This window comes from Panthera leo, chromosome E2 (assembly GCF_018350215.1).
Source record: "Panthera leo isolate Ple1 chromosome E2, P.leo_Ple1_pat1.1, whole genome shotgun sequence".
Classification (NCBI taxonomy): Eukaryota; Metazoa; Chordata; class Mammalia; order Carnivora; family Felidae; genus Panthera; species Panthera leo.
In genome coordinates this window covers 53,523,915-53,551,077 of record NC_056693.1, presented here as the reverse complement: position 1 = coordinate 53,551,077, position 27,163 = coordinate 53,523,915, and the positions used below count along the sequence as shown (strand labels likewise).

General features: G+C 47.1%; 1 long non-coding RNA gene across 3 annotated transcripts in view; it reads left to right on the top strand.

Moving 5' to 3' along the window:
* Positions 1 to 27,163, top strand: part of LOC122207686 — a 740,526-nt gene that overhangs the window by 341,599 nt on the left and 371,764 nt on the right. For all 3 annotated transcript variants that reach the window (XR_006196968.1, XR_006196967.1, XR_006196969.1), the window contains one exon: positions 9,417 to 9,479. This is a non-coding gene — a long non-coding RNA (uncharacterized LOC122207686). The remainder of the gene's footprint in view (positions 1 to 9,416; positions 9,480 to 27,163) is intronic.

Sequence of the window (27,163 nt, the reverse complement as noted above, 5' to 3'; positions counted from 1 at the left end):
ACACCCAGTTCCCCCCATTATTAACATCATCAGTTAGTGTGGTAACTTTGTCACAATTCCCGAACCAGAACCGATACGTGATTATTCACTGATCTCCATACTGGAACCGAATTTCCATAGTTTTAAACTTAGTATCGTCTCCCCCGTCCAGAATTCCATATGACACTCTGTCATCACGTCTCCTTAGGTTCCTCCTAGCTTTGACTGTTTCTCAGACTCTCTCTGTTTTTGATGGCCTTGATGGTTTGGAGGTGTATCCTTCAGGTGTTTCGTAGCCTGACCCTCCGTTGGAATTTGCCTGATGTTTTTTCTCATGATGTTTTTCTCATGGTCTTATCCCTGTCGATGTTGACCCCGCTCACCTGGCTGAGTATGTTTATGAGGCTTCCTCACTGTAAACTTACCTTTCCCCTCCCTTCCCGTCCTATGTGCTTAAAGTCAGTATGTGCAGCCCAAATTTAAGGGGTGGGGAATATGTTCCACCTCCCTGAGCAGAGAGTATTTACATAAATTTTTTGACATTGTTCTGTATGGAGGACTTGTGTATTCTCTTTCATTTATTTTTCCATTCATTCATTCGAACGTTCATTATGTTAGTATGAGCTTATGGATGTTTATGTTATACTCTGGGTTTTAACCCAATATACTATGTTATTTATTTATTTTTTTTTTTTGCTCACATTGCTCCAGTGGTAGATATTGGGGCGATTTCAACTGGCTTCTGTGTTCCTCTGACCTATCCACATAGTTCTGTCTTTTGAGCCCTCTGCCGTTGCCTTTCCTGGCCATAGTGGAGTTATCAAAATCCATGAGAGAAGTGCTTTCTAAGAGTATGCACTACACGCCTAGGTCGGTGGTAAAGATAAGGTTATAGAAGTTAAGGTACCAGGATCTCGTCTCTAGTAGTTCTGTTTCTAATGAGGCGGGGGGACCTTGACCCTGGTCCCATTTTGCCATTGTCGGTTTGTTTCTCTAAGTGCCCCCATACAGAGGAGCATGGGATGCCACAGTGTCTCAGAGGAGAGGACACCTTCATCTAGTTTGGAACATGTGGGGAAACCTTCCAAAGGAGGCAACTCTTCAGCTGAGTTCTGAAGAATTGATCAGTATTTTGAATACGTGTCTGTTGAGTGTTCTAGTACAGGCTGGGTGTTGAGAACATAATGGAGGGGAGAAGAAGCCGGATAAGGTTACTGGATTCACGGAGACCTCAGTTAAGTGAGGAACTCAAGCGTTTAGTAGCACAAGGGGCAGCGAATCAGGTGGCGACCTGGTGGTGCAGCCCTGAGGTTTCGCCTGCAAACTTTCCTTTGGGTTCTCACAGCTCCGTGTCCGTTGAGCCCCTCTGCGAGCATGTTCCGCCAAGATCCCAAAGCCCCTGGCTTACCGGGAGCTGTGTGCTGACTCCTGTGCGTTGCATCAGGCACAAGGGAGAGGGGAGGAAAGGCGGGGGCCAAGTGGGACAACTTCCATTTTATCCTTTTTATATGTAAATGTGACTTTAAATAATATTTTGTAATGACCTGCATTTCTGTTAGGAAATATCTCTTGATGATTTATCTTCCTCTCTGCAATTATGACAGCCTAGTGATCTTGTTAATTAATGCCAAAGTGGGTTTTTCAGCACCTCATGAAAGGCTTGTCCTTTCAGGACACCGACACTCATGCCAGGGGCACAGAAAGCCGTTTTCTGGTGGGTGGAAACAGACCTTTTGATCCCCCACCTCCTCCTTTTCCTCTCCTTTGGCCTCTTATTATATTTCCATTTTCCCTGTTCTGTATCTCCTCCTCTTCCTCTTCATTCTCAGCCCTCTACCTTTCTCCTTTTCCTTTTCTTCTCTTCCAAAACACAGCTGCTCCTTATTGCTCTGAAGCGTTGTTTTAAATAGTTCATCAGTGTGTTCCTTTGGAGGCTCTCTCTCTTCTGGAAGGATTGTTTTATTTTACCGTTTCATTCGATATTTCCTATTCAGTAAGTTTTGGTTACCTTACAGACATCAGGGAAACAAGAGGGAACCAGAGCGCGTCCTGCCTGCAAGACTCTTAATTTTGACCCATAAAAATTACTAACACGTTGAATGAGTGAATGAACGATTCTGTGGTCCAATAAATGTGTTAATCCTACCTCACGGCTGGCAAACTGTGGCCTGAAGGCCAAATACTTGCGTGTTTTTTGTAAATAAAGTTTTATCGGAACGCGGCCACACCCATTCACTTGCATATTACCCATGGCTGCTTTCCTGCTACAACCACAGTTGAGTTGTTGCACGATAGAAGCCCTGTGGCCCACAGTGCCTAAACTATCTACTTTCTGGCCCTTTACAGAAAAAGTTTCCCGATCCCTGCTCTGTTCCCTCACTGGAGATTCTGAATGCCCATCATATATTCAAAAGTCTGAAAAAATTCTGCGGTCAGAAAACTTGATTTCTTCAACTCATTTTTTTCCCCAAACGTATCTGATCACAGAACCCTCCTCCAACCCTCATTTTCATGAATTGACTTTGTAGACATTGCCCTTAGATGAAATGCCTAGACCTGAAGTTTGTCTTTGTCTGCCTGATTTCCATTCTGGCCCTCTGTCTTCCCCTGGCTGGACTTCCCCTGGCTAACTCCAGCTCCTCTCTCAGCCCCTTTGAAAATACCCTTCCACTCAGGCATGAACGCAGGGATTCTCCTCCATTCCAGTGAGACAGGTTTCTCTTTCCAGGAGCAATGATGTGTAAAGCCCAAGTCACCACTCATGGCAAAACAAGTTAGACGGGTCTTCTATCCGTGGGGTTTCCACTCTTGCCTCCTCTGAGTCATGTCAAAGGAAACTCGTTTCGATTTGTGGTTTATTTTTCTGTGGTATTCTTGAAGCAGAGATTAAATGGAGAAGGCTTAAAGATCAGCCTGACCTGAAGGGAGGGACACGGTGGTATTGAAAATCCCAGCAGGTGTCAGTTTCCCCTAAGGTCCCGAGAGAACCTGGGGAGCTACCACAGGAGATCGTCCTTCCTGTCCTGGATGTTGGGGGGTGGTCTTTGGAGGGGAAGACTCAGATTATACCTTGGCACTTGGAGCGTGCCTTAAAAGTAGACGTGGGCTCCAAGGTCACTTCCCAGTCCTGCTGCTTCTTTCGTTCTCATAAATGAGTCTTGAGGAAGACAGCAGAGTGTCGGGTACCACGGGTGGGGTGTGGGGACAAATGCTTTTTCACTGGGCTGGGGGCGTGAAGTCGGTAGATAGCCACCAGCCGTAGAACCTGGAAGAGGGCATTTCCAGAGCCAAATAAATAACCACAGCGCTAAAGTCAAGGAATGGTGCACAGAGCCCAGTGTAAGTGTGGCAGGCAAAATTATAAAGGAGTATTTTCTGTCACCCTCCACATTTCCTAATCGCCAGGAAAATGAATGTGATGGTGTTACTCCTGTGATTATGTGATATTACATAGCAGAAGGGGTTTCGTAATTAAGATGTAATTAAGGTTACTAATCAGTTGGCCTTAAAATGGGAGATCAGCAGTTTTCTTCATCTAGTGGCAGAAAACAAAGTCAGAAAGATTCAGTGCACAAGAAGGACTGCCCTGTTTCCTGCTTTGAAGATGCAGGGAGCCATGTGCCAGGATACAAGAACAACCACCACAAGCTGAGAGCAACCCCCACTGACAACCAGCAAGGGAATGGGGACTTGAGACCCGCAACCACAAGGAACTGAATTCTGCCAACAACCTGAATGAGCCCAGAAGCATGTTCTTCCCCAGATCCTTCAGATAGCATTTAGCCTGGCTCACACTTTGATTTCAGCCTTGAAAGATCCTGAGTAGAGAACTGAGCCATGCCGTACTGGGCCTCTGACTTTCAGAACTGTGAGCTACTAACGTATTTTGTTGAAGCTGCTAAGTTTGTGGTCATTCGCTTAGTGGGAAACTAAGATAATAAGCAAAGCATCAAGATGGCTAATAATTTGATGAGGAGTGTCAAAGGGGCATATTATAATGTTTTTATAGCATCCCTTACTTTGTTAAGCTAACACTTCCCTCTTCTATAATAATCTTGGCTAGTCTCTGTGGTTTCTTTCAAATCTACTGCATGTCTCCACTCCACCCCAGGAGTTGACATCAGATCCAAGTCTTGCTAACGACAGGATTTCAACCTCCTGGCCACACTGATAAGTTCAGGAGTAAATTTATAACATAAGTGGGGCAGACAAAAATTATCGGAAAGACAATCTCAATGAACTCTTGAGCCATGAAGACTATGTGAGTTTCTTTTCTGGTAGTTGGAGAAAGCTTGGGAATAAAGCAACCACAGAGGAAAACAGAATTGTCAGATGGAGAGAGTCCATGCAATTGAAACATAACTCCAACTAGCACCCATGTCAGAGTGCAGGATTTGTGAGCCCCATACCGTTCTCTGAGGTTGGGCTAGTTTTACATAATAGGTTGAATCCCCAAAACCATACCAGATGTCATGGAACAGGCACACAGGTCCCTCATCTGCCCGTCAGGATTTCCCCATGAGTCTGCCGCTAACTCATATGTGACCTCGGGCCAATTGCTTCTCCTCTTTTACTTACAAAGTTAGGGTTTGGATAAGAACTAGCAGAGTTCTTGAAGACCAGCTAACACCACGTGATATCCGTGATTCCCTGGATGCACACCTGCGATCTGATTCTCTAATGGATATGGACCTGTGTGTGCGAACATCGGAGATTTGGAATCATTGTTCTATACTTATTAGTACGGCACTCGTCATTCAGAGTTTCGTGGTACCCGAAGATCTTTCGTGGGTGTGAGCCTCGTGGCCTTCTCTAGTTATGCTGTGAGCATTGTCATCTACCTGTCATGGAAGAGGTAATGCGGTTCAGAGAGGCAAAGCGACTTGCTCAAGCTCAGGGAACCGGTAAGTAGCAGAGCCAAGAGGAAATCCGAGAGAGCCCAGCTCTGTGGCACTGCCCTTTCTGCCACCATCCTTGCGTCGTTCAGACTGCTCCGGGAGGGTTCCTCTGCATGTGGCTGCCCTTCTCTGTTCCGCACGCTCAACGTTTGGGTTTACGCAGGAGGAGCCCGGTGCATCGGCCTGGAAGCGTCCGCCCTGTGACTGCCCGTTATAAGACCAGCACTGCCACAGAACCAGTTTCTAAGCACTGTCCACAGAAAAGCCTGAGCAAGCCCGAGTCGCCCGTGGTTTGAAGAAATCTAATGAAGGATTGATCTGTGTCCTGAGCCTGAGTCTAAAGAAACTAAAGAAGAAGAGACAAAGGAGTAGCAGATGAAGAGACACAGATTGACCTTTCTTCTAGCGTCTGGTTTGAAACCCAAGTGGGTCTGAAGACGGGGCCAAGAATTCCGCGCACGGTCCCTCAATTACATGCTGTGCCGGGGGAGATGGCTTCACGCGCTTGGGACGTGCCAGGGAAGGTTGACAGCCCGAAGGCGTGGGGCAGACCTCCTGCTTCCAGCGGGGCTCCGAGCCCCAGAGGAATAGGGAGGAGCTGGGCCCACCTGTGCTGGGCGTTCTCCCTGGCTCTGGCACCCAGCAGGCCGCTCCCTTCTGTCCTGGGGCGGGAAAAGGAGGAAGGGGTGTGCTAACCAAGTCCAGTCCAAGGGGAAGGAACTATCATGAGTTAAGGAGCGTTTCTTCTTAAAATAAACATAATCCTTGCACAAGTGTGTACCTTCTCCCGGACTATCGGCCATGAGAAGAGCACTGTCCTTTGGTGCTGCGATGTGCCGTCTGCCCATCCGTCCTTCCTTGGTCCCCTGCAGTGTCCTGGGATCCCTTTGGAGCAGAGATGAAACCTGAGTGTGCCCCGACACCTTGCCTTCGTTTTACAAGATTAGACCTGGAGAGCGACGCTTACCCTTCTGCATGGAAAGTAACTTCCACTCCTTATGGTGTCTTTAATCTCTGTGCCATAGGCCGAGAAAACTCAAATAGCCATTTTCAGCTTTGATAAAGAAAACCAAAATAAACTAGTCTGGCAAAGGGTATCTACAGGAAGTCCCAAATGCTCATTAGGTTCTCCCATGAAGGAAAAGTGCCCTAAAGCCTTGCAACTCAAACTGTGGTCCGTGGATCTGTAGCACCGCATCCCCGGAGAGCCTGTTAGAAGTGAAGAGTCTTAGGACTTGCCCTGGCTCACCCTGAACTGGAACCTGCATTTGAACAAGATCCCAGGTGATCTGTGCGCTCATTACAATTGGAGAAGCACTGCCGTGAAGTCCTTCCCACCCAGGGGAAAGGACAATCCAGTTGTGAATACTTCAGTACACATCCATCCCACCACCAGGGGAAAGATGTAGGTATACTAATAATCAGGAGAGAGTGTTGGGGAACGTGTATTTCAGTGTGTGTGTGTGTGGGGGGGAGGGTACCACCGGTCCTCCTCTCTGAGAGAAAATTGGTTGACTGTTTTCGTAAAGACTGAGCAGACACATTCATTCATTTACTTTTTGTTTGTTTTGAGAGATGACTCTGGGCTCCACACTTTGCAATAATCTCGGCGTACTCTGGTGAAAAAATAGACATCATCGCTGTGCACATGGAATTTATCGCCTGCTGGGAGCGACGTATGTTTACTTTTATATTTGTCTGCAGTTGTGACCGGGAGGAAAAGAACAGGGGGCTGCGCAGGAACGACTCGGTTACCTTGGTAGGAGCGAGGTGATTTCAGGGCGTTCTGGAGGGGGAATCATACAGATCATCTCGACCAGGGACCAGGAAGCTAGAGCTCATGGGTCAACTCCAGCTTGCCACGTGTTTTTTAAGTGACGTTTTAATGGAACAAAGACACTCCCATTTACTCGTATTTAGGGCGGCTCTGGCCCTACAGCAGCCGATTCCAGTAGTTGTGACAGAGACCGTGTGGCTCGGCAACAGCTAAAATATTTATTATCTGGCCCTTGGAGAGTAAGTTTGCTCCAGCCTTTTAGGGCTTTTGTTTTGTTTTGTTTTGTTGGCGATGAGCGAAATGATATCCAGGCAGGGGAAGTTAATTACCCACGATCACAGAGCAAATGAATGCAGAGCAAGCATAGGACTCCCCCTTCCCTGACTCTCAGGGTTGGCAGGGGCACCGGGAATATCTAGGACGTGCTATGGCAGAGGGACAAGTGGAGCCAAGGACCCTGTCTGGGCAAGGGCCCCAAGCAGCGAGCTGTGGACTTAGAAGCTGGCCTTGGTAGATTAGGAGAGACTGTCCAAGGCCCAGTGGGGAGAGGAAGTCACAGTGCACCCAGGAAGGAGGGAGGAGCTAAGCCTTGAGCTGACGCGCAGACACCCAACCGAGGAGAAGTGGGGTGACGATTTACATAGCAGTGGTTCAGAAAGCCCACAAACAGTGTCTTTCTCCAGAAAACTCCATTTCTACAGACCTGAAATGCCAACCCCAACAGAATGAAAATGAGAGTGTATGTGGGGTGGGTACAGAGGTGGGGGACCTGGGCCAACGAGCCTTACAGGCAAGGAGAAGAACAAATATAGACCCCAAGGCAAGCAAGGGCATGAAGCAGCTAAGAAACTGTAAGGAACTCAGTGTGGATCGTCCACTTTGCACTTTTTCTGAACTTGACCTCACTGTGGGTAAGACCACCTCCCTAGTCCTCGCCAAGGCAGACTCTTCACTGGGGCTTTTGAGCCACATCATCTGAGCAAAAGGCTTCCACATATAGGAAGAAGGTGCTAATTCCTTGCTCTGGCTCATGCCTTAAGCAGAACAAAACAAGACAAAGCAACACAACAGAACTCGCTGGTGCTGACCATCTGATACCATCAGGTTCTGCATCTGAGGGAGATTATTTTTGACTATGTTTTTCAATTAAGCGAGTATCCTAGAAATAATATCAGAGTCATTAGAGTTAAGCCCCATTCATCATTGTATATTGATTGATATTAGTCATATTCAAATAGGAGAAGGGAGGCCATTGGGGGGAAGGCGTTTTTTGTTTTTGTTTTTGTTTTTCTGTGAAGTCCAGTTAGATGCGCTTAAATGTAGAGAAAATAGAGGCGTTGAATTCACTCTTGAGCTTGTCAAAGAAATCCAGCAATTACTTTAAAAAAGTGGCAAACTCAGGGCCAGCTTTCTATCTGGCTGTTGGTTGGTCTTTCAGTCTTCGTGTGATATGGTTGAACCTCATTGTTAGGGGCAAGCCACTCTGCTCCTGGATTAAAGGACTGTTCTGAAACTTGTAGTCACTAATTATTTGGGATTTTTTTTCCCGCCTGATGTTGTCATTTGAACTAAAGGCTAAGACTAGAGTCTCATTTATTACCGTGATTCCTCCATAACAGGGATGGATATGGAATTTAAATACAACCCTCTTCTGAAAGCCACGGTGCCTGCTCACACACAAAAATGTTCACTGAGTACGCTGAAATGTCAGAAGCAAGACTCTTATGGAATCTGGTAGCAATGTCTGACATGCTCTGGAAAATTCCGATGTAGTAGACAGAGGGCTCCAAGGCTAAAATTTAACTATTTTCCCCTAAAGTTTAATTTCCATGGCTTGATTTCATAAAAAGCAATTTTCATCATGGTTTTTAGGTGGTCATAATTGAAAGAGAAATTTCTCCCCCTGAGAGGGTCTCTGAAGATAGCTGTCTTTGACATTGATGCATCTCCCTCTTGGCCAGAAGCCACAGAGATGGGTCCCCCTCATGGTAGATCATTAATTGTTCGTCTCCAGGTTTGCACGCACTAAGCTGAGAACCGAGGCAATTATGCAATTAAGTCAAGCAAAAAACGATGCTTGTGCTCCAATGATCCACAATTTTAGTTGACAGTTGCTTTGACTTGACTTGTCCTGATAATTGCTTCAAGTCCTCCATGACCCTCTGACAGAAAGTGTGAGCTCCTTTAGAGAGTGTGTGATTTGCGGGGGACGGTTCCACCATCTTCTTCCAGAAAAGTGGGGAGTGGATGCTGATATGTTTCATTGACGTCAGATACAACCCGTGTTAGTTGGGATTTGCCCAGAGGCTGATCCTAAGACAAGATCCCAGATGCATTGGATTATCCCAGAAGTGATTCCGGGAAGTGTTGGTAGAGGGATGAGGGCATAAGACCGCAAATTACCTCTGCGGGTAACGAGCTTACCCCCACGGGGCACATCTAAGAACCAGTGTAGGCACCCTGCTCAGAATTCCTGCCTGAGGGAGATACACAGACCCCCAGTGGTCACTGTTCAGGGCCTTTACCGGAGGCGTTAGCTCTTTAGCACTTGGGGCACAGTGGGCTCCAGCTTACAGGGAAAGCCATCGGGCAAAGAGAGGCAGATGTTGGCCTGTGAAGTCTGGCCGGCAGGCTCCGCGAAGAAGAGTCCCAAACGGAACGGACGGGGCACCAGCTCTACGTCCAGACCTCCTCGAGCCAAAAACCCTCACTTTTTGTCCCTCCAGATCTAGCTCCACCTTTCTTTTATTCTCTGCTTTCAGAATAAATTCTGATGTTCGGACCTGACCTTGACGAGCGTGCACCTTGTCATTCTCCTGGAGAAGGTAAGTCACCAGTGGAACATTCACATGACTTTTCAGTGTCTTTGCAAAACTCAAGATATTAGAGACACTTCAGATAAAATAGTCCCATGCTGGATTACATGAGTTGGATGATGCCTCTTATAAAACTAACTCCGTAATGTTACCTATTTTTACTCTCAGGTACCCTTTTGTCTTTAAAAAGAAAAAAAAATGTAAAACTTTAAAACAGAAACACCCCACTGTATCTGGTCCTTCTGTATGCCTTTCAACAGCGTCTGGCTCGAGGTAATGTCATCCTGATCAGATTATTTTCTTCGCTAGACTACACACATAGCCAGGCCAAGCCAAATCAACACGTATTTATTTAACAATTAATGTGTATCATGATTATATAAGGTAAGTACTTCTCAACCACATACTGTGTAACTTGCTCTAAGTCAACTTTTCGTCTTTGCCTCTGGTATTACTTGCAAATACATCTAGGAAAGGAATGGACACTGAGCTAACAATGGGTTCGCAGGATGGAAAGCATAATCCCCTTTCCGCATTTTGCCTCATGTAACGTTCTTAGAAAACCCGAGTACACATGAGCTCAGGAATTGTTCCCACCAGTATTTACGATGGGATCCTTTATTCTTTCAATTACAGCTCCTTTAAGAATGCTTGATAATATTAAAATCTAAGTGTCACGGGCACAGAAATTTAGGATAATCTTTTGGCTCCCTGGAAGGAAGTCCGCATGGATAGATAAGTACCCAGAAGAGAGTTGTAAGGGAGCAGGCCTTGTACATCATTCTTATTAGCTGGGATCTCATTTATCTCATCTCCTGAGACCTTCGTGTAATGCTCTGTGCTCCGAGAGCCTTCACTAGCTCCCCTGGACAGAGCGAGTTGTTTTTCTGATTCTCCCACCTCCACCACTCTGTTTGGTGTTTACCTGTTTTACACCCTACGTAGTGAATTTCTCAGAGCAAGGATAGTATCTTATTCAAAATGGGAATTTAGGGGGTGCCTGGGTGGCTCAGTTGGTTGAGCATCTGACTCTTGATTTTGGCTCAGGTCATGATCCCAGGGCCATGGGGTCAAGCCCCTCATCAGACTCTGTGCTGAGTGTGGAACCTGCTTGAAATTCTCTCTCTCTCTCTCCCCCCACAGCTCTTCCTTTGTCCCTCTCCCCCACTCACTCTCTCTCTCTGAAATAAAAAAAATGAGAATTTAAAATTCTCCTCTTGCGTAGGATAGTGACTAGGACATAATGGGTGATCAGCAAATGCTTGTTAAGTTGACATGAGGAAGAGTGTTCTTTATTCTGATAATGGCTACAAAAAAAAATCTACACCAAATATCATAATTAGTGGTGAAATATTTAAAGCTTTCCCTTGAGATTGGGAACCAAACAAGAATGCCTACTATCTTTTTAATGTCACAGTGCATGTCCAAGCCAGTTCAGTGAGGAAAGGACAAGAAATTTTAAAATATAAGGATAAGGGGAGCCTGGGTGGCTCAGTCGCTTGAGTGTCTGATTTCAGCTCAGACGTGATCTCGCGGTTGACGAGTTCGAGCCCCACATCAGGCTCTGTGCTGACAGCTCAGAGCCTGGGGCCTGCTTCAGATTCTGTGTGTCTCCCTCTCTGCCCCACCCCGCTCATGCTCTGTCTCTCTCTGTCTCAAAAATAAAAAAAAAAAACATTAAAAAAATTTGTTTTAAAATGTAAGGATAAGAAAGGAAGAAATACAACTATCATTAGCACACAACATTACTGGAAAGTAGAAATCTAAAAGTCTACAAGTAAAGTGTAAGAACTAATAAGTGAATTTAGCAAGGTTGATAAATATAAAGTCAGTATGGAAATATGTACGTCTGTGTACCAGCAACAAATACTTAAGAAAATGAAATGAGGGTCACCAGTATGCATTAGCAAATAACATCACATACATTAAATATTAGGGGAAAAAAATCTAACAAAAGATGTACGTGACTTCTAAAACTATAAAACATCATTGAAAGAAATTAAAGAATGTGGTCTTCCCCCCAACCCTCATGCTTTCCATGTTTGTGGACGTACAGAGTACAGAGTATCCTGGGAGCGTAGAGTGGCCGAGAAGGAATCGCAGAGCGATCGAGACCCTGGTTCATATAGATCCGGGTAGGCTCTTCTAGTTATCAGTTGCTGTGTAACAAATGACCCCACACTTTGTGGCTGAAAACAGCGTTCAGTTGCTTGTAGATCTGCACTTTGGGCGGCGGCTCGGCAAGGGTGGCTCGTTGCTGCTCCGTGTTGCGTCAGCTAGAAAGGCCGGACGCGGTGCTAGGAAATTTCTAGATGATTCCAGTACGCGGCTGCTGAGTGGGTGCTGGGTGTTGGCCGAAAGCTCCGCACAAGCGTGTGCCTCTCTTTGGGCAGCTTGGGCTTTCTCCTGGAGTGGCCCCGAGAGAGAGCGTCAAGGAGAATAGGATAGACGTGCATGGTGTTTGTATGACCTGGCCTCCAAAGTCACGCAGAATCACTGGCACCGCACTCTGTCGATCTAGGCAGTCACAAAGTGCCACTCAGTTTTAAGAGGAGGGACATAGACTCCACCTCTTTGCGGGGAAGCAGCAAGGTTCCAGAAGAACATGTGGGGCAGGAGATGTTATTGTGGCCACCGTAGAAAATAAAATCTGCCACAAAGGCTCCGGTAAGCTTTCTGGATTTTCTCTTTTGTTACAAAGTTTTGAGCAGAGGGGTGACGTGACCTGACCTGGGATGTATTTTGCCTTATTATTTTTACCTTATATTTGTATCTGGGCTTTGATTCCACAGATAGGATTTTGTTCTAGAACTAAAACACATGGGTCATTGCATATATAACTGTGACCCTACGGAAGTCAGGTGCCCAGCATATTACCGAATATCATCAAGTGCTGGGATCCTTTAGAGTTTTGTGTGGTCATATCCAACGGCCAGACCTGGGCGGATGGGCCCATGAGTCCCAGCAGTTCTGTACACACGGGGATCTTCGTGTGCCAGAGAAGGGGCGTGGTGAAGAGACCCGTTTTCTCAGGCTGGGGCGTCAGCTTCCTGAGCGAAGACGCAGACTGTGCAGAGACAGCTGCCCGGCAGAGGCAAGGTCTGTTGGAATGTGTCTTGACGACCATAGAGGAAGCTCTACCCCTCTTGATTTGGAGCGATTTCCCAATTCTTACCCAGAGTCAGATGGAGTCTTTGGATGAGATGAGTGAAGGGAGACAATGTGCTTGCTTCCTGTCCTCCCGGGCACTGGGGAGAAGGCCAAGGAGCTAAGTAGGTCACAAGAGGCAGGAAGAGAAAAAAAGAGAAGAGCCCCAGAGATGGAATTTCTAGGGGAACCCTCGCCAACTTGGATGAAACGTTCTCTAGATTACTTGTACAGCTCAGTATGGCGTCATGGGGCAATCGCCAGCACGACAGTCAGAGAAAACGGCGTTTGAATCTTACCTCCAGCACCCGTGAGCTGTGTGCTGGTAGACATGTAATAAAGTCACACCTCAGTCTGTCCATTAAAAATTAAAGGTAAGGATGGCCACCAAAGGTCATTTTGAGGACTGAGTGAAATGACATACACAATACCCCCGGTATAGTTACAGTCACGGTGGACTCTGAAAATGGCGGGTACCTTCCCCTCTCGCTATTGCTTCCGTCCATCCTTCCTTTCCGTTGCCCGCTCTGACATAGCGAAGCTCGTGCGTATTCGGCCAGCACTCCTGGAGATTTCGTCTAGAGATGAGGCATAACATTCACGAAAGAAGACTCACTGTCTTTTCCACCATCTTTTCGTGGGATCACACAAACTTGGCAGGTATTTTGAGTTATTTAGTAATTATGAGTAGGAAGGGTAGTGGAAGAGAGGAAAAGGAAGGAAGGAAAGGGAACTCTATTTTACTTGTAGCAATAAGAACTCATTTGTTTATGAAAACAAAAGAGAGCATAAAAGAAAAGTGGATGGACTGATTCCACATAAAGCCAAACGAATAAATATTTTAGTAGATCCCCTGATAGAACTTAGAGGTTTGGGTAGTTTTGGTGGTTTTTACTTTTTTTTTCCCCCCTAGTAATCCTCTATACCTAAGTATATTGTTTGGGTCAACACAGCGATCACCCGCCAGTGTCGAGAAGCTTTCGTCACGTGTCTCAGTATGCGTGCGGCACGGCTGAGAATGAGGTATGTGTTGCTGCCATCTTGTTGGGGATATTCTAGATGGACAACACTTGTAGATGCAGACTTATGGAGGAAGACTCAGTGGTGTGCCAGAACCAGCTCGAACCAGCTCATGAGACCTGACTGTGCTAACTTGCTAACTCCACCTTCGTTGCCGTCCCTCACTTTGGTAGCTTAGCATCATGAGCCACCCCGGGTCCAATCTAATTTTAAAGAAGAATTTCATTGGTTTTGGATTCATTGAAACAGGGATTTTTAAAGAATTGATTTTTGTTTTAAAGTTCAATAAAATTTTATTAATTTAATTAGTTCCTATCAATTTTTAAATAAGCAGTGGCTTAGATTAAATTTGCGTGCTTGGGGTGCCTGGGTGGCTCAGTAGGTTAAACATCTGCCTTCAGCTCAGGTCACGATGTCTTGTTTCTTGAGTTCGAGCCCTGTGTCTGGATCTGTGCAGACAGTTCAGAGCTTGGAGCCTCCTTCAGATTCTGTGTCTCCCTCCCTCTCTGCCCCTCTCCTGCTCGCTCTTTCTCTCTGTCAAAATACATAAACATTAAAAAAAAACATTTTAAATTTGCATGCTCTCTCTCTCCCTCTCCTTCTTCACCCCCTCTCCTTTTTCAACCCAGTCTTCTCTGAGCACATTAATGGATCTAGGCCATCATTTTGTGGATAGAACACAATGGGTGATTGTAAATGAGGTAAAAGATCTGGGCCAGAATTTTGAGGTGTTGTTTCCATTAGGCTGTATGTTACCGACTCTGTAAACCAGGAAAAAGAATTTGGGTAGATGTAGGACAGGGGTTGTGTTTGTGGTGGAGGTCAGTCTAAGCCAGTTGGACTTGGTGTCACATTCAGAAGTTGATTTGAGAGTGGAGTGGAATCGGTAGGCATCCCATCGACAGGATGGTCCGGGTTCACCTTCCCAGTGCATGTGGACATGGGGGTAACCAGGGAGGAAGCAGCGTCATGCAGTGTGATCAGAAGAGGGCCAAGTTAGAAGATAAAGGGCCCACAGTTCATAGTTCTTTTAGGTGAGCTTGCATGACTTCAGAACAGGATCGAAATCACAATCCAGAGGAACTAGAAAAAGGAATAAATAGGTAACGAGACTGGAGTTAAATGCTGAGGAATGAGAACCCAAGTGTGAAGAAGTCTTTCCCCGCTTGCTTTCTTCCGCCCGCTAGTCCCACGTGATGCTTTCCAAAACAAGGATTTGCAGTCCAGTAATTTTGCAACTTCACGGTGTCATCCTCCACCCCCTCTCAGAAACGCATAATGGGCATTGATTGGCGTAGTTAAGGCTCTGACAAGTCGTGCAGTTAATAAAGCCATTTATGCTTGTGGAACTGACTCCTTTGAGCACAGAACACATTTTGGGCATCACGGTGTGTACATTCTGAGACCAGACAGACAGAGCATCTCAGATCAGTCTGCGATGTAGGGCAGAAAGAGCTTGGGGTCTGGTCAAATACTCCCAGACCCAAATCTGGAGATAAGGTCTGCAAAGAGACGAGCACAGAGCCAGGCACATAACAGACCCTCATCACACAGTGGCCTGAATTCTCCCAAGGCGGAGGGGGGCATGATTCTGAAAGAGAGGCTGTCCTCACAGGGGAGTCAGGTGGGTTACTTGCTCTCTGCAGAGTTACCTGTCTGGAGTGAGGACGTGAGAAGGTCTAGAGTGGTTTACGGAGTCCAATAACCTGATACCCATTCCTGACTCTCCGGCCGTCTTGGCATAAACTTTTTGGCTGTGAAGTTGAGTTCGAGCTTCGTGTTCCTCAGGAGGCTCCCAGAGTTCCGGGGCTCAGAAAGTCAAATTGGGGACAGGTACTGAGGGCTAACTATGTACCCAAGATTAGCATCCCGGGTTTGGTAAAGACAGTATCTGTTGTTGAGTGTCTGTTTTCTTCCCTTTCGAGCAATCTGCAAGGGAAGAGTAGTGTCTTCTGGAGGCTCCCAAGATCTGAAATCAGAGGATGAAAGGAAACTGTTTATAAAGACCTCGGTGTAAACAGTAGGGCTCTGGAGAGAGGAGGTGGTGGGGGGAGTGTGCTCTTTGCGCCCTGGTAATGATCAAGACGTCTTGGACGGTTTTACCTTCCTGCTTTTTCTCCAGGGTGTGATCCCCTGGGGGAAATGCACCCTGGGATCTGCCTGTAGCCTGTCTTCCCCAGCTCATCGGTCATTTTTGACTCAGTTGGCTGAGTCATAAGCAGAGGGTGGGTTCAGATCCTCATTTCTAAAATATTTCCCGTGCCAGGCCTTGTGCTAGCTACCCGGAGTACAAAGAAGGAGATGGGGCAGCCCCCTCCCTGAAATCACTCATGGACTGGGCGGGGGAACAGATGTACATACTAACTGATCATTAAGCCACAAAGCAGTGAATGCTGGGATAATCCATGAAAAGTGCTTAGAATACTGTCTGAGCACATGATAAGGGCTCAATACATCTTGATTACTATTATGATCGATATAATTATTATTATTAAACAGGCAGGTTGCAGTGGGAGCACCGAAGAGTGTGTGCGTCGGGGGTGGCTTGTTTTGCCTGGAAGCTGAGAGAAAGCTTCGCAGACAGAAGGTAGTATTTCTCTTGAAAAGCTAAGAATGTGGCCACGCTCAGGAGAAGGAAAACATATCCCTCTGGTCAAAGAAACATGTACCAAAGCCTTGACATGAATATTCAAGCATGTCGAAAGAACTGCAAATATTTTAGCATGGCTGAGTCATGAGGGGTGTGTGTGTGTGTGTGTGTGTGTGTGTGTGTGTCTGTGTGTGTGTGTGTGTCTGTGTGGCCAGAAACAAAATGGGAAGATGAGAGGTTAAGAGTCAGCTTGTGCTTGAGAAGGTGATCACTTACTGCAAAATTGGGATTATAAATGTTTACAATAGGAACATAGCTATGGTGGGTTTTTTAAGAAATATAAATTAAATTAACTATGATGAATACAGTAATGCACCTTTGAAAGTTGCTAAGAGAGTAAATCTTAAAAGTTCTCACCATAAGAAAAACATCTTATTAACTGTATGGTGACGAGTGTTAATGAGACTTAGCATGGTGATCATTTCACAATACACACAAATACTGAATCATTATGTTGTCTCCCTGGAACCCGTGCAATGGTAATAATGCCAACTATACCTCAAGGAAAAAAAGTGAAAAGCTCTTTGACCAATTGATTCCAATTCAGGGAGTCTGTCCTCACAAAACAGAACTGTTTATGTCAAAACATTAGGAAAAAATCTGAACCAGGAGGAATTGCGGAGTAAATTTTGATATGTCTCTCTGATTCCATTAGGGAACTATTCAGATTGTTATTAAAGAACAGACTTAGATAGTCTGGGGAAAAGCAGGTAATGTAGCTTCAGGTGAACAAAGTCTAGAAATAAAAACGGACTCTAAAAAAGAATCTCGACTCTGTTACAAAATGTGCTTAGCTGGACGATTAGAAGACAGTATTTTGAAAGGTTAAAGTTGTTATTTGTGGGGGAAGGCGTCAAGGGAAATTTTTATTTTCTTTTCTGTATTTATTCCAACCAGGGAAGAAAGGGGGGGCGGCAGGGGGTGGTTCATGTGCCCCAGTGGAGACACCAGAAAGCGGCCTGGTTTGTGACCTCCCTCCGCCCACCCATAGGACACCGAGCCATGCCTCCGGGGTTCACCTTGGAGCTGAGAGATGAGCCATTGTGGGCATGTGGGTGAACCAGTACCCCACAATTGCACCCAGTAACAGTGAACTTGAACTCTCCAACAGGGGCTACAAGAGTTCTTGAGGGAGAGATCAGGGTGACCAGGGCCAGGAGAAAGACTTCTTGTAGATGGCAGGATTCAAGCTGACTCTCACAGGGTATGAAGGTTTAGATGGGGAAGAGGAAGGAAGCTTCACCTGAACCCCGCTTGTCTTTTCTAGCTCCTTAAGGAGTAAGTAAACCCTGATTCTTGAAGATCTGCCTCCCACTGGTGCCTTATCTAAATGTCGATGCCTCTTTGTACCAAGCGAGCTAAACTGAGCCATTTGCTGGTTGGAGACATGATTGTAATAACTACCAGTTACTAAGCACTCGCCCAGCGCGTTAACCTGCCTGGCTTCTTCCTCTTCACCGAACCCTATTATAAATTGATGTTTTTACAGATTGGAAGACGGAGGCTTGGGTAGATCACCTAAAATAACACATAAGTGCCAGAGTATAATTGGATCCAGGCCAATCTGGCTTCAAAGTCTGCGAGGGTAAGCCGTGGTCACTTTCCACTGTACCGGTTTTCCCCTCCGCCTCCCCACCTCACATCACACCTATCCTCATTCATCTGGGGGAGAAGCAGGGCCCCCAGAATGATCTCTGCTTTCTGAACAGCAACAGCGAGTTACTGAGATCCATCCTTGTGTGCTTTCAACCGGTGTGTGTTTGTTGAATGAGCACAGTGTGCGGGATGCCATGCTGGGTGAGGGGGTGACAGTGCGCCCAGGCCCTCCTGGAATGGAACCCATCGTGGCTTCCCAGGCTCCTCGCTGTGTGTGGGGGGGGGACCGGTGTCCTTTAGCCCCAGCCCGGGGCCAAGTCCTGCCGTCTCTGGGGTAGTTAGCGCGGGAGCCTTATCATCCAGGGGAGAGACCTCTGAGCCGGCCGTGTGATCTCAGAGCGTCCTCTCACCGAGACAGGACAAGGCTGAATTCAGTGATTTTCCACATCTCTCCATTCTCGCACGTGGTTCTACTTCCCACCTCGGGAAAATACGAGGCCTCGGAACATGGAGGCAGGGTGAATCACACACGTGGAACAGAGGGAGAGAAGCCAGGCCCCGTGTATAGTGTAATTCGTGTGCAGTTCACAAACAGGTGAGACCAACTGAGCTGCGGAGTTAGAGATCTGTCAGGATACAGGTCCCCCCTGGAAGGGCGGGGGCGGGGGGGTGACTGGGAGAAAGAAGGAGGATGCTTCCAGGGGCCGCCGGATGGGTCCTGCATCTGGATCTGTGTGCTGATTCCCCCGCGTGTTCCCTTCGCGATGCTTTGTTGACCTGCACGCCTAGGACTTTGGGTCCTTTTCTTTATGGGTAAACAGTACTTTAATTAAAAACAGTATTCACACAGCATCAAAAGAGAGTGGTGGGGTGGGAAGTGTCCCCGAGGGCTTTCCGGGGGAGGGCGGGGGCTCTGGACTCGCTCTGTGACTGGAGCAAGTCTCCTGCCCTCTCTGAGCAGTAGGGGGTCCCTCAGGGCAACAGCCTCACTTGCCGGAGGGTCCGTGCCGTCGACGCTGCCCGGATTTCCCCGGCTCTGAGCTTGAACGGGTGCAGGGCACTGCGCTGTGCCGGGCCCGGCGCCTGAGCCGGGAGCCCTGGGCAGGAGCCCGAGGAGCACGCTATCGTGAGCATTCAACAGGTGGCACTCTTCCCTCAGCCTCCGGAGCTCGTGCGGCAGGGGCTGCCTTGATGCAGGGCTGAGCCAGGAGGCGAATCTCCAGGAGCAGGCCTCTCCACTCCCGGGAGCAGGGGTCTCAGACCCAGGGTCCCCCCGCACATAGTCCGCCCCTGGCCATTCTTCTCAAGGCTCCCGGGATCCCCAGGAGGAGCCCGGGACCAGTGTCCCCGGTCCCCTCCTCCTTGGGAGCGCTCCCACAGCCCTTCTGCCGGTGTCCGGGGGTCCCGGGCTTCAGGCGGAGAGGGTCCTCCTTCCTGTGGGGCGGTCCTTCTAAACAAGAGAGAGAGAAATTTCTGGGAACCTGGGTGACTACTCCAACAGAGAAGGGAACATGAATATTTCATTAAGGTGGTTCGAGCTATTAAACAACATTACAAAACCAAGCGTGTTGGCAGGAATCTGAGAAGCACATTTACATGGGTACAAATAGTGTGAAAAGAGGCCCAGTGAGGAGGCAGCCTCAGGGAAAGCCCCCTGCTGGTCTGCCTGAAGTGGCCTCCGGGACACCCCTGTCCCCTCTCCAAGCACATTCCAAAGGGGAGGTGGAAGGGGAGCTCAGAGATGGCCGGACCCCCAGCCCAGTGCCCTGGGGCAGTTCTTTCAGTGCCCTGGGGCAGTGGGGGGAGACTCTCAGCCATCCCTTTCCTGGTCTGAGGGGCCAAGGGCCTGGGAGGAGCTTAGAACCCATGGCTGCCCCAAGAGACTTCCTTAGAGTCTCAGATGTCTGCGCCGGAGGAAGTCAAGCTTGGGGAAACAGGGCGAGACGTCCGTCAGAGTGAGGGCAGGATCCAGCGTGAGGCCCCATGCTACCCTCTGAACCACCAGTGGACCGGCCGTCTCTCCCCCGTGTGTCCCTCTGGCTGAAGGACAAGGACACACAAAGGCCTTTTATGCAGCCGCCACCTAGAGCATTGAGATGTCCTTACACCTCGTGTGTCCCCTCACACAACTCGAGGCCACCTCCCCCGAGACCACTTTTGCATGATTTCTGCATGAGATGATACTACAAAAACATGGGTGGAATTTAGCATTTTGCATCTCTGGTTTCTTATAAAGCTCTGACGTAGATGCTGATTATAATCTCCATTTTACAGACGAGGACACCGAGGCTTAAAGAGGTTAGGTAAATTGCCCGAAGTCACACTGCTTAGTAGAGTCAGAGGGCAGTTGAAATCTAGGTTCATTTGATTCCAGAACCTACACTCTAAATCCATCTTGGCTGGAGAACGTGTCAAAGCCTCTGGTTCTCTGACTCCCTGATCATACCAGAGAGAGGTGTGACAGAGGAGGGCTCACAGAAGAAGCTGGTGAGTAAGGCCATGGGAACAAAAGACCAGGTCATTTATGAAGGCTGCTATTTAAGCACTTGGACAGACAGCTTAGCTGCTCGGAGACTCCATTTTGTTTACTTACCCTGAGAACTCACCACAGAAATACCTATAAAGTGCCAAGCCCGGTGTCTGGTAAACAGTAGGTACTCAATAAATGGCAGAGCCCTTCCTCACTTCCTGCTGCTCCCCCACCTGCCCAGCTAGACATGGTTCTCTTCCAGGTTGATTCTTTCTGCTCAGGAAGAGTTTTCTAGAGAGGCTGTGAGTGGTGACTCCAAACTCGAGCTATGTGTGGGATGTCCTTTCCCCACACCTTGAACGCTTCCTGTCTCAGTACTTACCACATCGTGCTGTAGATTGTTTAATTTGTCAGATATCTTTCCTCCGCTGGGGACTTGATGTGGCAGGAAATGTGTCCACCTCGTTCCCTGTGGAATCCCAAGGTACCAGCAGAGGCCCTAAAATGTTAGAACACTCATTAAGTATCTGTTGGTGGCTGTGTGGGTGAGAGGATGGGTGGGCTGATGAGCGGGAGGAAGGATGGAGCGATGGATGGACGGACTGATGGGTGAATTGGATGGGTCATTTGGTACATAGATAATCAGCTTGAGTATCTTCACTTATCACATTCTGTCACATGTGTACACACTGGGGTTTCCAGGAACATTGTCCTCCTGTTTACCATTAACTCCACGTTTTTGGTTTTTTTTTTACCATCCTAAGGGAGGTAGAAGCAATACCTAAGGCTGGCCCTGCCCAAGCTGATAAGGGCCACTGTCCAGCCCAAGCCCCACAAACAAACAAAGGCATTTTCTCAGCCTTCTCCATCTCCACAAGCGTCCAGGAAGAAAAAAATTCTGTTTGGTAAGAGTAGATGCCAAAGTCTATCCCTCATTTCCACAAAGCTTCCCTCCACTCAGGAGGAGGGGCTGCCTATGATTTCTGGAATCTTAGACTCCCTTTTTTCTTCTTTTTTCTCCTTCGGTGTTGATGGGAAGGAGGGGGTCTGATCACCAGGCTGCTGATTGCTCTGCCTATCAGAAGATGGTCTTTCATTGCCGTGTGTATGCGGGGAGTGGGTGGTTCAGAAGGCAGAGCGAAGCTGGAGTCTGTGGCTTGGCCGGGACTGGGGCCCAGTGGAGAGATCAGGGTTCAGGGAGAAGTGAGGGCGGGCAGGGCCAGTGGAATGCTCTCAAGATAATCTCCTGTTCTTATCAACGGCACGTTTCCCCAACACACATACTTAATGTACTTGAACTTGTAACCCTGGAAAGCAAAATAGCAGCTTCAATCTGTTGGGCCCCAAGGGAAGCAGATTCTGGTTCTGGTTCTCGAGTGGGCTTGACCAGAGATCAAACCTGCGGGGGGGGGGGGCTCCTTCTCATGCCCCTTTACTCCCTGTCATGCTCTTCCTCCTTCCTCTTTGCAGATATTATCTGGGGACTCTCTTCATGCCCACCTCGGTCCCCTTTCTAAACAAGTTCTCAAAATAGACTCAGCTCAACGCAGACCCGTGGAGGTGTTAAGGACTGAGAAAGCTCTTGTTTGTACCAGCGCTGAGATAAATAAACCTGTCTTGGGAAGCTCCCCTTTGCACTTGGCCAAAGAAATGAAGTCCCTGTCTTAAATGAACAGATTGTTCAACAAAGTGGTGTGCGGGGGTGACCTGTCAGGGTCTGTTGTAATTATTGTCTCAAGGGGGGAGAGACAAGATAATAAGAGAGGAAGGAAGAAGGAAGGCAGGGAGGATGAGCTGAAAGGATGGGTGGGCAGAAGAGAGAAGTGTGGTACGTAATATTGATTGAGTATCTACTTAAGTCAGGGACTAAGCCACACCCTGTAGCACATTTTTCTCTAAGATCCACAGCCATCTGGTAGGTTTGTTGCCTTCCATTTAATAGATGAGGAAGCTGAGGCCCAGCAAAGTTCATGAATATGCCTAAGGTCACACAGCAACTGGAATCGAAGCCCAGTAAACCTGGTGAGATAGGCTGCCTTCTGTCTCACACCTGCTATGATCGGGTGGCCCATTAACTTGGCCCAATGAGGTTCTACTGGTCATCAGGACCACCACGCTTAAAGCCCCAACTAGGGCCTCCTTACTGGGCAAGTCTTCATTCTCAAACTTGGAAGCTGGAGTTGTCAGACCTCAGAACTCACTGCCCAGAGTCTGAGATGCAGTGAGAGGTCAGGTCTTATCCAGGGTCCCATGGTTGTTTGAGGCAGGAGCTGGGACTAGATCTGTAGTTTCCTGAATCATGGTCAGTGTGGCTGCTTTGGAGACACTTTGAGTCTCCTGTGCAGTCAGTTCCGTTATCGTGTAGAGTCGCAATTCAGAGGGGAAATCGCACAGGAGAATGGGATGGAGAATATGAGAGCCTAAGTCTCGACGTCTGCCTTTACACGGCTGATCTGCGAAATGGGACTGTTGTGCCATGCTGTGCCCACAACAGTCCTCCACACTTCATCCTTTCAGGCTGTTAGTAGAATATTTTGAAGACTTTATAGAAATAAAGGTTGGTACATATAAATCATATGGAGTGAGTTACCTCTGACTCTGGAAGGGAGTCCTTCCAACTCCCATTAGTGAGGTTGGTCAATAGGGCCGATAGGGAGTCCAGGGAAGATGGCTGATAAGGTGTAGAGAAGAGGTCCCTGAAGTCAGAACTCTTGGTTTGTGCTCAAGCTTTGACCACTTGTTGGGTGGTTCCCATTGTTCCCGTGATAAGGCCTGGACAGGACAGGGTAGCCTGTGGGACCCCTTCTAAGACACCTCATCTTCCATCCCTTTCTCCCTCCCCATCCCACCCTGGGGTCCTCGGATTTGTCATGCCGTCTCCTCTGCAGGGACACTACCTGGAACCCCACCCACTCCTCCTTTTCCTGCCCAATTTCTCGTCTCTGATCTCATCCCTGTTGTTATTTCCTCAGGAAAGCATTTTCATCCTCGCAGGCATGTCAACTCCCTTCTGTTGTGTGTCTTTTCTCCCACATACCTCTGTGATCATACTTTCTGTTTGTGGATTACCCTGTATTAAACAACCATAACGATAAACTCCCTGACGTTTGGGATCATGTTGGTTTATGCTGTCTGTTTTATCCCTGTGTTGAGAACGTGTGATAAATTCAAATGTTTGTTGAATGAATGAATGAATGAATGAATGAATGATAGGACATTTGGAGGAAGGGGTTAGGAAGGGGTTGAAGGAGGGGCTAAGGAAGGGAGGGATTGGAGGGGGAGGCCGATCCCAGATGTATTTGACTTTTCTCCAAGAAGACATTTATTGTCAGTCACTAATGGTTGGACCATTCAGATGTGATCTCAAGTCAACATGGCCCCTTTGAATTCCTCCCAATTCCCCAAGGCTGAATCCTCACGGAAGCGCCCCCGGCCCCTCCGGTGCTCGAAGCCCCAAGGGGAGATTCCATACCCTCCCAGCTCTGGCAACCAGACTGCGCACATTATTTCTTGCTAGAAGACTGCTAGCTTGTACAATGCCCATCCCCCATTCTTTTATTGCATACTTTCTTGATCAAACTGTAAACCAACAAGAGAATGCTGAGCAATCATTAACAGCTGTTCTTGGAAAAGGACTAGATCACATAATTGTACATTTTACAACGTTCACCCTGGCCACTGTCCCACCTCCATGGCCGTGCATGTCCTCTGTAGCTGGAAGCATCACACACGAGGCTCCTGGCTAAAATCAGAAAGGGAAGGAGCAGGGAGTTCAGGAGAAAGATCCAGAAAACAATTTACTTGCTATAAAGTTGCTGAGAAGCTTAAGGCCACTGCATTTCGGTTGGCTGTTAAGTGAATATGTAACTACTTTATATATTTCAACAAAATTAAACTTAAACCTACAGAATTAGGTTTATTAATTTCTGTCAGGGCTCAATGGGGGAATAAGAATGGCCATTCATTATGGACACACAATTACTGGAGACAAAAATGAAGCCCAGCACTATTAAGTATAATAAAAATGTTGAACACTGAAGAAATTTTCATTAAATATAATCTATTCTTTATATTACTACACTTAATCCTTTGCTGTCTGCTTCTCTGTTTTTCTCCAACCTATTTAATTTTATTACTTAACTTTTTATAAATGTTTCTTAATATAATTATGATTAATATTTGGGAGAAGGGAAGAACGTTTAGTCCCTTAAAAAAGAAAAGAAAGAAAGAGGAGTTTTTCTTCCATCTCCTCTTTGCTTCACCCCTAAGATGGTGAAAAATGATGTTTTTTTGGAAAAAGCAAGTGCTAAGTGGGATTTTATTGTGGGGGCAAGGCCGGAGCACGAGAGAAGGGAAGGCAATAAATAAGAAAGAAGCCCCAGCAGCAAGTGTGGGAGCCCTCTTGATATCACACATTTAAATAAAAGTCCAGGGCCTAACTAAAGACGCCTGAGAATATTTGCATGACCAAACCATGGAATTAAAAGATGGGCCCGGCCAGTGTGCACTACGTGAAAACATTTGTGATCTGAGCATTTATTTTCAAGCCACGGTGTTTTTCCCTAAAAGTTGCTTTCTCCTCCTCAGGGGGTGAGGGTGGGGGGTGAAAAATGGGGAGCTCAATGGGGAATTTAATGGTCTTTGCCAAATATGGTCCTGCTGCTGTGTCTTCAAGCTTCTTATTGGACATATCAATGTCTTACGTATTTTTTTTTTTTAACACAGCTCAATCAGGAAGTAGCTGTCCCTGTAAGCTTGGAATATAGGGATGTTGGAATAAAACAGTGATTCAACTTTTACCCACTAATGAGTGCCTTAATGGCCATGTGCAAAACAGAGGGATCTTGGTTCCAAGTCACTTCAGGAGTTCGGTTCTGGGCACCACATGTTCAGGGTCAAGCATTAACTATTTTCTCTTCTTCCAGCCACGTAAGATGAGAATCATGCCTTTGTCCATGGCAACCACACAGCCCTGCCCAACCTCCAGGCCCCACCACGTCCACGTATTCATATTTCCTGGACCCCATCCTCTCAACATGCTCATTTCGTCATTTTGCTAAGCTGGGTATTTGGTGTTTATGTTGTAGTTGATTATGTAAACTGTTCACGGCTGAGTCATGTAGTGTAGAGTATGATGCCTTTTCTCATTAATAGGATGTCTTTGTTGCTCTTACTATTTGCATAGTTCTTGACAAAGTTACTCTGCCCCCAGTCCTGCTTACCATTTGTGTAAATCTTCTCAAACGGCGATATTCTATCCATGCCATCTTCTCAAAGAAGCCTCTCCACCTTCTGAACCGCTCCAGTCTGGATTGGTGGCTCCCCGGTGGGGATCACAGCTATGACCTTGGGATTTCGTCCTGTCACCATTTCAGGTGGCCTTCCCATCTCTTTCACACTGAGTCCCTATTTCCTGAGTCCTACACCATCCTCTTGGTTTCTCTCCATGTTTTATAGAGCATGTCTTCTAGTAACTTGCAAAGGAGGAACGCATAGGAATTAGAACTTTAGGAACTTGGACTTTAGAGAACCTTCCCTACCAGTACCATCTAAGTAATCTCCGCCCACCCCAGTTTCTCTCTAGAGCATCGCCTTTTTGGATCCTCTGTGTAGCCTCTGTGTAAACTGACACTCTTCAGACTTACTTCTTAGCTTACTTTACTTTTTGTCGTCCCCATAAGAAAGTAAGGTCATGAGTGGTGGGACCTCATCGTCTTTGCTTACCGCTGAGCCCCAGTGCCCAGCACAATAACACCTCTAGTAGACGTTCCCTAAGTATCTGTTGAATAATGGAACTAATGAACTTAGGGGCTTGCTTCAACATATGAGTCTATAAAGAACGGGAGGCGTTGGAGAAGTTTTGGCCCTCACCCGGCACGGCTCATCTTTAGGCAGAGGGCGTGTGCTTTGCCATCTGATCAAGAACATACGTCAGAACTTTGAACGTGAAGCTGATGGAAGCTTCGGCTGGGTCCCCTGCTCTCAGCACCTCCAGCATGCTGGAGGGTAGCTCCCCTTCCAGCAACCCCACACAGCATTGGACTTGAAGCACTTGCTGGAGCCCTCCCCCTGAGGGATTTGCTGTTCTCCTGCCAAAAGTTTGGGGAGACACATTCCAGAGAGGTAGGTTAAGGGGCAGACCCCCAAGGATTCAGTATTCTAGATTGGTAGTCTCTGAACTGTATGTGTGTATGTGTGTGTGTGTGTGTGTGTGTGTGTGTTTAGAAACATACACATTTTACACATACATGCTAATTAAAAAAATGTTTTATATTTTTGAGAGAGACAGAATGTGAGTAGGGGAGGGGCAGAGAGAGAGAGAGAGGGAGACACAGAATCTGAAGCAGGCTCCAGGCTCTGAGCTGTCGGCACAGAGCCCGACGCGGGGCTCGAACTCACAAACTGGTGAGATCATGACCTGAGCCGAAGTCGTCCACTTAACTGACTGAGCTACCCAGGCGCCCCGCTAATTTTTTTATATCAACGACACATCTATAGTGTTGTTGACATGTACTACAGCCATTATAAAACATGTGAAAAATTGAACTGAAAAATAGAAGAAATAAAAATAAATTTTAACAGAAACGTTAATATTTTCTTTATGTACTCTCTTGGATCACTGTGTTTTTTGGAGAGCTGGGTTAGATAGGTATTTCTAAACTTCTGTGTGCCGGGGAACCACCTGCACGGCTTTTAAAAATTGAGATTTCTGGGCTCCTTTCAGAGTGTGACTCCTTTCTTAGGGTGTGAGTCTGCATTTTTTCCCACATTCTAGTTATTCGGATGTCTGTGGCTGGCAGACCCCACTCC